General features: G+C 37.8%; 1 protein-coding gene across 1 annotated transcript in view; it reads left to right on the forward strand.

Moving 5' to 3' along the window:
- The window catches only part of PRKAR2A (protein kinase cAMP-dependent type II regulatory subunit alpha), a 66032-nt gene that overhangs the window by 28508 nt on the left and 23671 nt on the right, over positions 1-13853 (forward strand). The window lies entirely within an intron of this gene.

A 13853-nucleotide genomic window follows, 5' to 3' on the forward strand; every position in this document is an offset into this window, starting at 1 on the left:
GGCATTCACTCTGCTCACTTATGCTCCCCATTTCTGCAACATTTGCTACTTATTCATCTCCGAGGCTGATGTGTTACCCGAGGGGGAAGGGACAGTGTTGGTTTGCTTGGCATTAAACTCTTCCAGGCGGTTCAACAGTCAGAAAGGCTCTGCAGGGAATCCCATTTGCTTCTTGACCAGAGAAACATGGCTTTGTGTGCTGGTCAGAGATCCAGGCAGCAAAGCAGGGGTCTGTGGGTGGGATGACGAGAAACTCCATAGACTGTGCAGGAGGGTCATCCTGGAAAAGGAGGACTTATCTAATCGTGTTCACAGAATTATTTATAGAAGTGCAGAGTGGTAAAGTAGTGTTCTCATGAAGAGAAACAGCCTTTTCCAGGAAATGCTGGGAGGGAGAAAGAGAAATGAGAGCTTAATGTTCCCCCAGAAATGTATCTAATGAATAGATTACTTGTGTATAGCATGTTTGGCCATGTAACATGTTGGGGTTCCATGGCGTGTACACAAAGCATTGTGTCAGTTCTAATTTGTATACAAACTGGTGGCTGACTTGATTAAAATAATCCTCTGTTTGCAAAATCATAACTATTGCTATGTAGAAACTAAAAAGAAAGAGAACAGCAAACAACCCACTAATTTTAAAAATCTCCTAGCCATAGGCTGTGGTGCCATGGGCAATGTCAGTGCTAATTACCCAGTAGAACAGTCGTCTTGCTGCCGCATTAAGCGAATTAGCAATGTCTGAGCCTTCTGCTAGTGTAACTCACAGTACAGGGCTTGCTGACTGACTCGCTCTGCCCAGGCTTGGTTTGTGTGGCCTGAAAACCATACAGATTCCTTCTTCCCAAGAGCTGGACTGTGCTGAAATTCATACTTGATTATGTTTCGTGATCTTCCTGCAAGGATAGGGGGTCCTGACAAGCTTTTTGTTAGTCACTTATTTTTCTGTAGTGAAAGAGACTCCGGAGAATACAGGTGAGTATCTTGGCCCTTGGTTAGTGACTACAGGGTGCAGGGAGGTGGGAGAAATCAGTGATACCTCCTTTCTTAGGTGATAATGTCAAAGCTATTTTAAAACTTAGAGGGAACAAAGCATTGATATTTGTCCCACTATAACAACTGATACGTAACATTGAAGAGAATTTTGCTCCTGGCAGTATATGAATGAAAGTTAATTGTGGTTTTGGAATGAAGAGTGTGACACCTACTACAGTCTCACTTGGGCATAGTTTCTCCTCTTTTAGTTTTAGCGTGTTTCAGAAAAGTAAAGTTTTTTGCGAGATTCTGTATTGCCATTTCTAGACACCTTTGATTCATTCTAGAGAACACCCACTCTCCAGCAGACTTGCTGACTTCTTCATGGGATAGAAAAAAATCTGACAAAATATGACACCCATACCATACACATGTGACAGAAGGTTTCCATCTTTTTTTCTCCAATTACTTCTGTTTATGTGAGTGACCTGGTATAATTTATCTCTTGCATATGCCTGTACTCCCTCCTCAGTCTTTTGGTCTCTGTGGGATAGGAATGGGATTACAGTTTTCACATTCAACAACTATATGAGCAGGATAATTGAATTATATAATCTGGGGAAGCAATACATGATAGCTACTTCCCTAATATTTTTATACCAGCCAAGTAACGTGACTGTCAGGATCTGTGACTATTTTCATGTTAATATAAAAAGTAATCAAATGAACAAGACTTGCTTCAGTTAGTCCCTTTGGTAGGGCAGCTTTCAGCAGAGACTCGGTGAAGTGAGAAGGATCAAATCTGCTGTCCCTGGAATCAGGTGCTGAGCCCTCTCCTGCTGAATAGATGTTTACATATGTAGAGGATAATTTTGTTTGAATGTTACTGAATCCTGTTTTCCTGTGTGTGGTGAACGTTAACATTGTTGGGGGCACTGGCATTTAACATTGTCAGTGTCCCCAACAAATGTTTGGTTTGGAATGAGTATATTTGAAGTTTCTCTTCTCTCTAGCAATCTGATATGACAGTATGGGTTTTTGTTTGGTTATTTTTTTCCATCTTCATGCAACATTTTAACATGCTATTCTTAGAGGATGTAGGTATAGAATTTTGTATTTCAATAACGTGTAAATCAATGTTCCCTGACAGTTTCTGGCTTTTTCTTTCCTCATAAGATAAACTTCCATAAGAGGCTTGTATGACAGTTGGTTTTTCAAACTCACTGGTGGCTCTCCATTTTGGTAATGAGGGCTTCTACCACAGATGAACAGTCATCTCATAAAGTAGATATGTTGTTTAATCTGATATCTCCCTGGGCTTTCTATTGAAAGTAGAGATACAGCATTTTCTTCACACTCTGGCAAGCTCAGATACCAGAATATGATAATATTACACATAGTAAAATCTTTCTAGTAGCTTTTCACCTTTTAAAATTACAACTTTAAAAGAAAAAAGTCATCTTCTAAAAAAGCTTTTATATTAATTGTTGCCGTGAAGCATGTTAGTATTTGGTAAAGAATACTGTTTTGGGATCCTGTTAAATTAGGACATCTAAATAGTAGCAATGAAGCAAGAGGCAACACTTCCTTTGGGAAGTTGTTCTGAGTTTTTTCTCTTGCAGGATACTATCTACTACTTTAGTGATTAAAATCTCATCACTTCAAATTATCAAGGGAGGAAGACTGAGTGACTGACTTTCTCTGTGCTATTCTCTTTGCTTTGTACTTACCAGACTATCTGATAATCAGAGGATGACTTGAAAGTCATGATCTGGTATCTTCTCTTGCAGGTATTTAATGAATTTCTACATTGATTATTCACCATCTTACAAAACTGATGGCATAATAACTTCTGATGAAAGGTTTTCAGGCAGATGATAAATTGTAAGAGACTTTTGAGTTCAAAAATTCACATTTTTACTAATGGCACAAGCAGCTTTCCTATTTCAACAACCTGATGCTTCTATCATTTTTTGCTAGCCCTAATGATTGCAAAACTGATATCATAACTAGAGTGAAAATAATTCATTTTGAAAAATGTTGATATGAGCAAAAGCCAAGTGTGTGGGATGACAGATGAAAGTGGTGATAAATTGTGTGGGTGCTCTCCTGTAAGAAAGTGCCTGAATCATTACTCGTTAAACAAAAAAAAAAAGCTTGTTTTCTCTGTTTGCAATATTGGGACTTATTTAAAAATTCTTGGCATGTAATTGGCATTCAGTGAATAATGAAAAGCTTATTTTTGGAAATTAACAGTCGTGACTTCACAATTACTTGGATTTCACACTGTTGTGAATAATTCTGCTTCTAATTGCTAGATATTTTTTATGACATAAAGAGAAATACAATACTCAATGAGCATCCTTATTTAAAAAGTCAATGCAATACCTGGTCAGATGAGATCTGATTCAATCTACTCAGTGCAAATATAAGTGAATATAAGTGCTGCAGTGGAGTGGAATTCATTGTTTTCCTCTTTATTTCTTTCTAAATATTTGTTCATGCTTATAGTGTTACATAGCGATTAAAACTTGTTAATCTGAAGTCAAATATTTTAACTCAAATTAGTCCTTCTTATTAACTGGGAGAATAAGGTATAGCTATGCACATTTCTTAAGCAATTAATGTGGTAAGGACCAGTTTTTTGAAAGTATCCAGGTGGCAAAAGCTGCAGGTGATTAACTTTCATGAATTCTTTTACATTAAAGATCTTTAAAACACGTACATATATGCTACTCCATATCTCTAGATAAATAAATACTTTTGAAAATATCAGCCTTTGTCTGATATTTTTAAATAAAGTCTTATTCTCTCACTTTTTGATGGGTTAAAACTTAAATTTTCTTTTTTTTTTGAGGTGAGATGGAAAGGAGGAGAACTGCTTTTTTTGTTTGTTTGTTCCCCCCCTTTTGTTTTGAACCCAAGCTGGTTTTTAACATGTGAATTGAAGCCCAAATGAAAATATTCCCACATGATTTGTTGTGCACAAGAAATTGACAGCAAACACAGTGGAGGAAATCTCAAAATGCATGTCACGATACAGGCTAAAATGGTAGTTTTATACTTTGGGCAAAACGTGGTGCTGTGATGTATATACGTGGAGTGACCTAAGGACTTAGATGCACTTTGCTTTTTTCTTGTGAATAAACAAGGCAGCACTTTATCCCTTTCTTAATATAAAGTTTTAGACAAAGTCACAGATGTTATGCTCTTATACTGATTGATACACTCATGGAAAGTTTAAGTTGCTGTAACTTCAAATTAAATGTGAAATGGATTGAATAGTCCATGTAGAACAGAGAAGTTTCAAAATACCTGATTTAAATATGAAAGGATATCCCATGTATTTTCAGAAACTCCACTCAGTCATTTGAAACACCAGAACATCTTGATGAGAGTGTATCTACTCTAAATAATACAAAGTTTTAGTCAGCATACGAAAAAAAACTAGCTACAGGGAATATAATGGGTTTAAAGCAGTCTCGGTTAGGAATTGCTGTGAGCACTTTTGTAGTGCTCTCATTTAAAGAGAGACTTACATCAAGGTTTGACTTTGGGAGATGGCTTGTGCATGGGTACTTTGCTGCCTGAAGCACTCACCTGATTCAGATTAGTGTGGCTGAATGTATGTTTCTCCCATGTCTCCAAAATTTGGGATAGGAAGGAGTGTAATCTCCTTAAACTCACTAATCTTCTGTGATGGAAAAACACAGAACTAAGTGTTTATAAATAAAGCACGCAACTTCTAACTGATCAAGTTCTGCCTAATATTAGTCTTTTGCCAGACTACTTCAACTGTGTATTTTCTGTAAATGGAATCCAGTTGTTCAGTGAGCCACTGAAGTCAAGAGTTGACTCATCCTGAAGGTGACTTGGATCAAGTCACATAGTTATGCCTTCCCCATTATTAGTAATCACCAGGGCGTCCGAGTTGCTCAGCAGATGCACAGAAATGGGGGTAGCTGCTGTGTTTTTCTTCAAGGGATTGGACAGTAGGTTTCCGCATTCCCTGCTTTGCCTGTGTGCCAGGACGGGAAGCAGTTGTTTCAAAGCATGTGGACCTGGGGGCTTCCACATCATTGCCCTGGACACAATCCTTTTCTGTCAAAACCATGATGGTTTTATATTGTTCTCTGCAGCTCCAGTTAAATAGGCAATACTTGTTCCATTAGGGATAATGTGATTTTTAATCTATTTGGACATTCGCTAGAAATCTTTAAAAAATGTATCTAAATTGCCTAACCATTAATTTCAGAAATGCCTTCTAACACTTTGACATCCTTCAATTCTTTGTCACAATAGATCACAGAAAGATGTGGGTAATTTTTGTTGCTAAATATCTTCTTTGCTCTAACACACAAGTGCTTCAGTGCAGTTTTCCCAAGATGCTGGTGGGTTTTTTAAAATACTGTCTGCCTTATTGCGGGTTTAGCAATTCACATATCAGAATTGCAAGTATAAAAACAAAAAATGCCTTCACCTGGAAACTGAAAGAGAATTCTTATTTCTAGATTGGAAAAACATTTCTGTTTTATTCCTCATCTAGATTATCTTTCATACCTGCTATTTACAACTAAAAGCCTGTAAAATACATGCTTTTTTTTTTTTTGAAGGCATGTATTTGAGCCATTCTTGGAACTTGTGGTATTGTGATGTAAATTGAATGTAAAATTAACATTTTCCATGCTTTTTAGCTGAAATAAAGTATCATAGCGTTTATCAGGCACATAAACATTTTTGGTGCTTAATTTCTGGTGTTATCTGCCTTGGTTACGTGACCATTTAGAAATATGGTAAGATTTCTGTGATGGGCTAAACCATAAGATCATTAAAGCAGAAGGCTTACTTCTACAATTGTGAATCTGGGTGCTCTGAAATAGTAGTAGCATCATGTTTTCCAGGAGACCTTTTTTATGGCTGACTTATCTCATCGGTAAGGCTCTCTTAGAAGGCTTGAACAAGGTCAGCAGCGTGTTTATCCATTTCAGTCTTCCGATTTCTTAACTTGCAGGAATAAAGCTTGCTTCATTTGAATTTCTCAGACTGCACCAAAAGGAATAATCATGTATTAACTCCAAAATACTCTGCTGTTTTAAGTTTGGTTGTTTTTTTTTTTGTTTAAATGTAGTAAACAGAGTTGGAAACAAGTAGCAAATTTTAAATTACTGTTTAAGATCTGAGGGGCAATATTTTGGATTTGGTTGTTACTATGTCAGAGCTGTGAACTCCTTTAATACTGCCACATGGAAAGCTTTCTTATTTTTAATTATTCCTCTACCATGATGGAAAGCTTCTTGTTGTTTTTTAGTTTTCATGCAGACTTGCCTCTTACTGCAAGGTCCAGAGCACACTAGTGTCTGATGGGATACTGGGCTCTACTGTCATGAATGGGGACATGGAAGCCAGAAGTGCAGGACCCCTGGTTGTGGCTTAGTTAGCAGATGATTTCTGTGAAATCTGGTAGTCTTGTCCCTTGGTTTCTCCAACTGTACAGGAGAGAGGCAACTTGCAGAGTGGTGTATTTTGTCTACAGAGTGCTTCTATGATAATTCTGCTGTAAATTGTAGGATTTCAAATTATCAAAAAATTAGTTTAGGAATTAAGTAGAATTATTAGAGTGTATGCACAAATGCGTATTTAGATGATCTAGAAGCATTTTATTCAGTTATCTTTGCCAGTGTTTTATTCTATGAAATGAAGTAGCCTCATGACTTTGTTGTTATTGCACCTGGCTTCTGTGAGGTGGGAGGGTATGACCTTTTAACCACTTGTGAGCGTGTAACGTGGAAGGACAAGTTAAAGCACTTTGCATAACTCATACATATAATTCAACAGGCGACTACATAAGGCAGATACAATGATACACAGCTGTTGGTTTAATTGAAAGGGGAAAAAAAAAGAAAGAAAAAGAAAAGAAAAAGGCAAATGTTATGTTCATCTGGTTATACCAAAGAGGTAGGAGAAGAGATGAAGAGAATTCTGTCCCCAGTCCTGCATTGGCACCATTTTTTTGTTTTAGTTGCTCCTGAGCAGGAGGAGGATTTAAAGTTATACTGGCTGAGGATTCCCTTTTGAAGTTTCCTTGCAGTTCAGTAGGATGCCTTCCCCTCCCAATTTGCCTCTTACTTTGACAGGAAATGTCTTTGCATGCTGGGTCCCAGGAGCAGGTTCTCCAGTGTGCTAAGGAGCCTTTGGTCTATTCTGTGTCTAGTGCTGTGTGTCCCTGCGATGTGTGGGATGGCTGTGGTAAAGCAAGGCCTGTCAGTTAACTTGGGGCAGTTCCCAGACCAAATGCTGTATGTTGCAGAAGGAGTTAAGCAAAACAAAACAAAAAACCCAAACCCTCAGCAAAGCTTACATAGAAATAATAATCAAGTAGGAATGCATTGTCTCATAAAAGTGCTTTATGTTTGTCTTTAAAATGTAGTTGAAGCAGTGTTGTCTGTGTGTAATGCTTTTATGTATGTAAAGATATAAATCTAAAAGAGGCTGTGATTATTTACTTTCTGTTTGTTCTAGGTCTTTCATCTTGAAAGGTCTCATTTACCCCTAGGGAAATGTAGTTTTAAATACTTTGCCAAATCTTTCTGTAGTGGAAAAAAAATTTTAATTTGTGGTTGCATCATTTAATGGTTGTTCTGCTGTAATGCATTGTCTAAATTGCTTTACTCTATATCTGATGATAAAGCCTTTTAGATAAACACTTAAACCCAGATTTTTATCAATCTGTATGAATTTAGTAAAAATATTTGGAAAATGCATTCAGAATATATAAAACAAATGTACATGTGGAAATAGTTGTCAACCAATTGTCGTAATTTTAAAGGGCTTTATTATATTGCCTGTACTTACGCATCTTGGGAGAAAAGATGTCTGTGCATGTAGAGTTGGAAAGAAAGCAAAGGAAAAAAACATTATCATAAAACGTGGCATTTGTAATTGATTATGTAGTCTGTTCTGAACTCATGACTGAAATGTAATATGAAGTAGGAGTGTGTGACACTGGCATTACAGTTTTATCACAAGCCATTGTCACTGGCACTGTTGCATTTCTGTCTTGATGGAAAGAAAACAGGCTGGAGAAATCTGATTTAGGTAATGCTACTGAAGAGTATGTAATCTTACTGAGGGAATGGTTATCAAAGGTTTCTAAAGGCAAGGATAGCAAGCACTGTAATACATCATCCAGTTCTCTTACATGGGCAAAAACATCTATCCAGAATTGTGCCTTGGGGTAGCTGTCAACTAGAGTGGGTCCTTTCAAGCTCTGCCTGTGACCTCAGTTTTACCACTCTATTAAAGTAGTGGGCCTTGTGAAATATCAATAATGTCCACACCAGAGATGGGCATTTTCAAGTTGAATTAGGGGTATAAGCAAAACTTTGGGTAAGCCAGGTGAATATTTTCACCTTTTTGCCCCTCAATTACCTGTTGCTGTGTATGTACAACAGTACAGAGAGGTAAGGCTGGCAGAGCTGGGTGAGCCAGAGCAGGATTTTAGTGCTTTACAGGCTTATCAGTGTCTCATAGGCTTCTTTGCCTGACAAAATGATCTGTGCAGCTTCCCAACCTGAGCAGGCTTTGGGACCATGTGCGGAGCTACGTCTGAACCTGTAATCCTTGCTGGACTGAGTGGGTTTGGCACAGCCCTGCTGAGTGACTTTGTAGCTAATCTGTAATGCAGGATAATGCTACCTGTGAAGAACCGACTTTATATTATTTTAATTTCCTTTGACCTTTAAATGAAATTTGAAGCTGTTTCCAGAACTGAAAATCCATTCTTTTCCCTTGCCACCTAAATTCATTATTTCTAAATATTTTTCAACTGAAAAATCTTCCACTTGATTTGACATATGTGGCCATGCAAGGGGTTGTGTGTTTGAATATTCTGCATTGGTATTTGACAAAGATTTGAGGGGGCGTTGTTTGCTCGAGTCCCAGTCATTGTAAGTTGTGTCTCACTTCTGCCTCTTTGAGAATTAAGAATGAAGTGACAAGGTGGTACTGATGTGGGTACTCCTGCATCTGGGAATTTTCTTGTGGCACATAAAGTAAGAGAGAAAGACCAGTCTTTTAAGACCCGAGATCTGAGTTTCGGGCTGGTGCAATGACATTCTTTTTAACTAAAAAATTTACACTTGATTTCAGTTGGTTCTAATTAGTGAATTGAAGGCTGAAGCAGCTGATTTTCCTGCATATGGCTTAACTGTTTTTCAGATTTCAGTGTTGCTTTTCATTCTAACTGTCATAAATGTGAAAATTGTTCAGGTAGTGCAAATGAGTGCAGGTTCTGTTTCCCACTTGCTGGATCGAGGTATGAATCTGTCGTCTGCTTTGAAATGGTGAGATCTTTAACTCAGGAAACAAAGTGCAATTTCTAAACTAAAAAGTTCTGAGCTATCCAGTAACAGAAGTGAGAGGAAACTTCAAGTTGTTTCCAAAGTGCAGAAAATCACATTCAGCTGTGCCAGCAAAGACCTATGTATAAGCTCTCTTTAAGCTTCCTAACTTCATCTCAATCGTTTTGGAAGTGCCTGCTTTAGCAACTCAGCTGTCAAAGAGGGAATGACAAGCCACTGAAGTGGTCACCTATCCAGCTGGCATAGTGGTCCCAGAAGAGGCTATGCATATCTCCCTTGAGAGACACTTGCAAAATGTTTGAAGCTTTGGCAAACTCAAAAGCAAAGAACATCGCCTTAAACGTAGTGCAAGGTAACTGATCTGGATAAATAACTGGAAAAGTTGTTCTGCATGTACTACTCTAGGTGAATTTTCACTAATGGGTCTCATAGGATCAATTGGAGGTAATGCATCCTCATAAGTAAAGATAATTGAATAGGATTTCACTCTGTTGTACCAAAGGTGCTATCCAAAATTGCAAAGAGACTATGGCAGAGCATGTCTTTGCTACTTCTTTCAATAACAACAGAAATATTAACAATGCATTCACCTTACCTAAACCGTAGAATTTTCATGTCCAGTATGAAAATTTTTCCTCCTCTTGTGTGTGTCCGAAGGTCTACTATTTTGAAAAAAAAGTAACAGTGATCTCTCAACTACTGGGAAGGTATGCCTATCACACAAAGGCTTTATTTGCTTATGGGAGCTAAATACTGAACTATTATGCAGATTTGCATAGAGCACAAGGTCTTTGATCTTGACAAAACACATATTTTGCAGAACAATATTATCTTGGGAGCGGTTAAAACTTGCATAAACAAAGGTAGTGTTTGTACTGGCAAACTTTTCTTGCTACTTCATTCTCTCCCCATCCCTTGCTTCCCCCTCAGCCATCCACTGCTTATGTCATTGCTGCAGCTAGAAATATCTTTGTTGCTCTGAAGATGCTGTCACCTGCATAACAAAGCAGTGATCAAGTTGTATCATTTCTGAGCCTTCAGAAGTGTTAACAGATGTGCCTGTTCTTGAAAGCCAAAGAAGGTGCTGTATGAGGAGAAAGCTAAACTAGCTGTAGAAGCTGCAGAAGCTAGGAGAGCCTGAATGTAGATGATAGGATAAAAGCCTGATTTAATATTTTTTTTATCTTAAAGCTTCTTAAAATTGAAAACTGTTTTATATGTTCCAAAGCTGTTTGAACTATGTGGGTAGATTTGGAAGGAAGCTTGGTCTACGTGACATATACTGATACAGCTGTAGTATTGGAAATACGTAATTGGGGTGTGTGTCACACTTGCATGTAACTTTCACTGATGCATTCATGCTTAGCATTTGCTCAAGGGCAGAGTTGTGCTGAAAATCTCACATAGGAAAGGTGTGAATTCAGAAGTCACTTCAAGTTATATCAACATATTTGTGAGCTTTAGGTTGCACACCAAGAAAAACTTCTTCCCCAGGAGGGCAGTGGAACAGGTTACCCAGAGATGGGCATCCCTCCCCCAGCCCCGGAAGGTTTCCAGGTCAGCCCCAATCTAGCATTGCAAACAGCTCCCTTTTTAAGCAGTAGGTTGGACTGGATGACCTTCAGAGAGAGATCCCTTCCAACTGCTCTTCCAGTGAGTCTGAAAAGATGCTACCAACACATTTTTTTCAGGATAATCTTGTGAGAATAAGCTTTGTCTTGGAGTACCTGTTTTACTGGGACACTGAAATAGTTAATATGTGAATTCAGTCATGTATAAAACAGTGGGGCAAGTATGTTTTCATTCTGTAAAGATGAAAGATCAAATGGTTTTTCATTGGGAGTGGCTGTACTGTAACCTGCAAATGACTAACCTTCAGGAGTCCTGCAATTAACTTCCACAGATTCCTGACAGGGGTTGACAGAGTTTAGGGTAGTTTCAGGGGGTTCTTTTCAGTCAGAATAATAGAGAAGCAACACTGTTTGAGCACAGATAATGTGAAACATAGTGAAGGTAAGACTGACACACAGATCTTGACAGGTAATATGTTTACCAGTGCAGACTTCCACAAGAAATTTACCAATTAAAAATAGTGGAAAGAAAAATTGGATGTATTGTAACATAAACCATGGGATGGTGTTTGACATAATGTTCTCCTTTTCTTTGCATTAGTCATGTTTTAAAATATTTGGAAAATGCTGTTGGTTGTTATAATATGAGTAGGATGAAGAGCTTTCTGTGGGCTTTCCAGCCTATCACAACATTAATTTAAGCTTGAGGTCAGAATTAATCATTTTCCCTTTTTTTAACTATCTCCCCTTTTTTTAACTATCCCACAACAGATATGTTACATTAACTGTTACAGTTCTGCCTGCAAATAAATAAAAGTCCTGTCAATCAGAGCTGTCAGTCGAAGTCCAAAATGCCTGCCCTACTGCTTCTAAATGAAAAAAGAAATCCCAGCAGGAGGCTGAAGAACGAGAAGTATAATGGGAAGGCTTTCTACATGACAGCATGGGAAGAAGTAGTATTTTTGCAACATTTTTGTTGTATTTCCGTGGTGCCATTCATAGGCACTGCAGAAGTGATTTCCATATGTAAGGGAAGGGCCCTGAGACCTGGTCTGTATCCTGAGTGGGCTTTATGAAGCTGTGTTCACCCTTACTGGGTAAGATAAAATAGGGGATACTTACATGTACAAATCCCAATCAAAGCTGCTTGATACTAAAGTTGCAGAGAACTGTGTTGTTTTGATTGCGGCGTGTTTTAAGATAAGGGTTTGCTCTAATGCTGTAATATTAGCCGTGGTAATTAAACTTGTTTTCCCAAGGAAATCTTGAAGAGAATTTCCTCAGTTCCAAAGCATATTCTTAGCAATAGCTTCCCTGCAATTGAGGTGGGAACAAAATCTAATTTGCAGCTTAATATTGGGAATGTAAATGATGAACGATATAATGAAGTACATTGATCTCTGAATTCATAGATACACAGCTTCAATGTGCTTATGTGCCAGGTACTTTTCAGAAACGCACAGAAGCGCATATGTACTATATTGCATAATAAAGACTTGAACGCTGGTTACTGGTAAGATATGCTGGTTGTAAAGAAAAAGGATACTTTTTATCTCCAGTTCCACCATACTGTTTGAACCAAGCAGCCTTTCTTTAAAGAAAATGTTCCTTATTAGAAAATCCGAAGCTTTCACAATAGACTTTGATCCTTACTGTAAAATGAAAGGAGGAGGAAAGCTTTCACACCAAAATGCTAATAATGTTCTCTTTGTTAGTGCTTTTGTATTGCATATTAAGTGGATCTTTGCCTATCAGTCCAAGTTCTGCAGCTTTAGAGGCATCTATTTTCCCATAATACAGTCATCTGTTGCACTGTGTGGTGGACTATACTCTTTTTTTTTTCAGCCAGGGAAGAATGCTGTTTATCCTTTGCAAACTATCTGCTCTAAATGTGGGTGGACCACTCTGTTAAACTAAAAGCATGTGTTTGTTGTAGGTGCACTGTTAATACAGTGTTTCTATATTGTTAAAAAGTGCAAACCAGAAGAGACAGTGTGACACTGGGTTTATTGTATGAGCAGTAACTACTCTTTAAATGCCTAATGACTACATGATTGCGTTTTTACATTGTGGTTTGATAAATGGAATGCTTGTGTTGTATTCCAGTCTCTTCAACCTCTCCAGGAAAAAAAAAGGAATTAAAATCTAATTTGCTGGGAAAGACCTGTACCTTTTAGCCGGGGGGAAAAAAAAAGCAAGTCTTTCCTAGCAAATTGTGCTGGACTTGTGCATTTTTATAGTGCTTTTGAAAGCATGATGATAAGGTCAATAGTTCTGTATGCATTTTCAAATTATTTGCAAGTTGCTGAATGCTAGGCCGTCTAGATTTTATTTTTTTTTCTTTAAATCTGCTCATTTTTATTTATACTTTCTAAGTCCATTCAGTGGTTAGATGTCATTGCAGTGAGCTTCTGGGCATTCTGCCAAGTCTTCAGTATTGTCAGGATGCTGGATAAAGTACAAAGAAAAATGCTTGTCTGTGTTTCTTTGTAAAATTTTACAAGAAGCATATAGCCTAAGAAGTAAGACCACCCTATTAAAGTAAGAGCAGACCTAGAGGAAAACAGGACTGACTCTCACTTTCTCTGACTATCTGTACAGCTAGTTGGAATGTAGAGTTCACCTTGACATGTAAGAACTGCAAATATCCACGAATTAATAAGAAAGTCTGAGCTAGAGGCGTAGGCTTTTGAGAGCCAAAGGTGTCTGTCTTTCATATTGTAAAATTGTGTAACAGCGTAACTGTTAAGATAAGTGAAGATAAGCCTTTTCTGAAGTATTAAAACCAAACAAAAATGGTTTGAAATTTTAGAAGCTTACCGTTATCATTGCCTCTCTTGATTGCCTCTCTTGATCCTATAGTTTGGCAGAGCCTTGTTCCTGTGCACTACAGTGTATGATTTCTACACACGTTCTCATGCTCTTTTAAAAAAAAACAAAACAACAA

This window comes from Rissa tridactyla, chromosome 10, assembly GCF_028500815.1.
Source record: "Rissa tridactyla isolate bRisTri1 chromosome 10, bRisTri1.patW.cur.20221130, whole genome shotgun sequence".
NCBI lineage: Eukaryota > Metazoa > Chordata > Aves > Charadriiformes > Laridae > Rissa > Rissa tridactyla.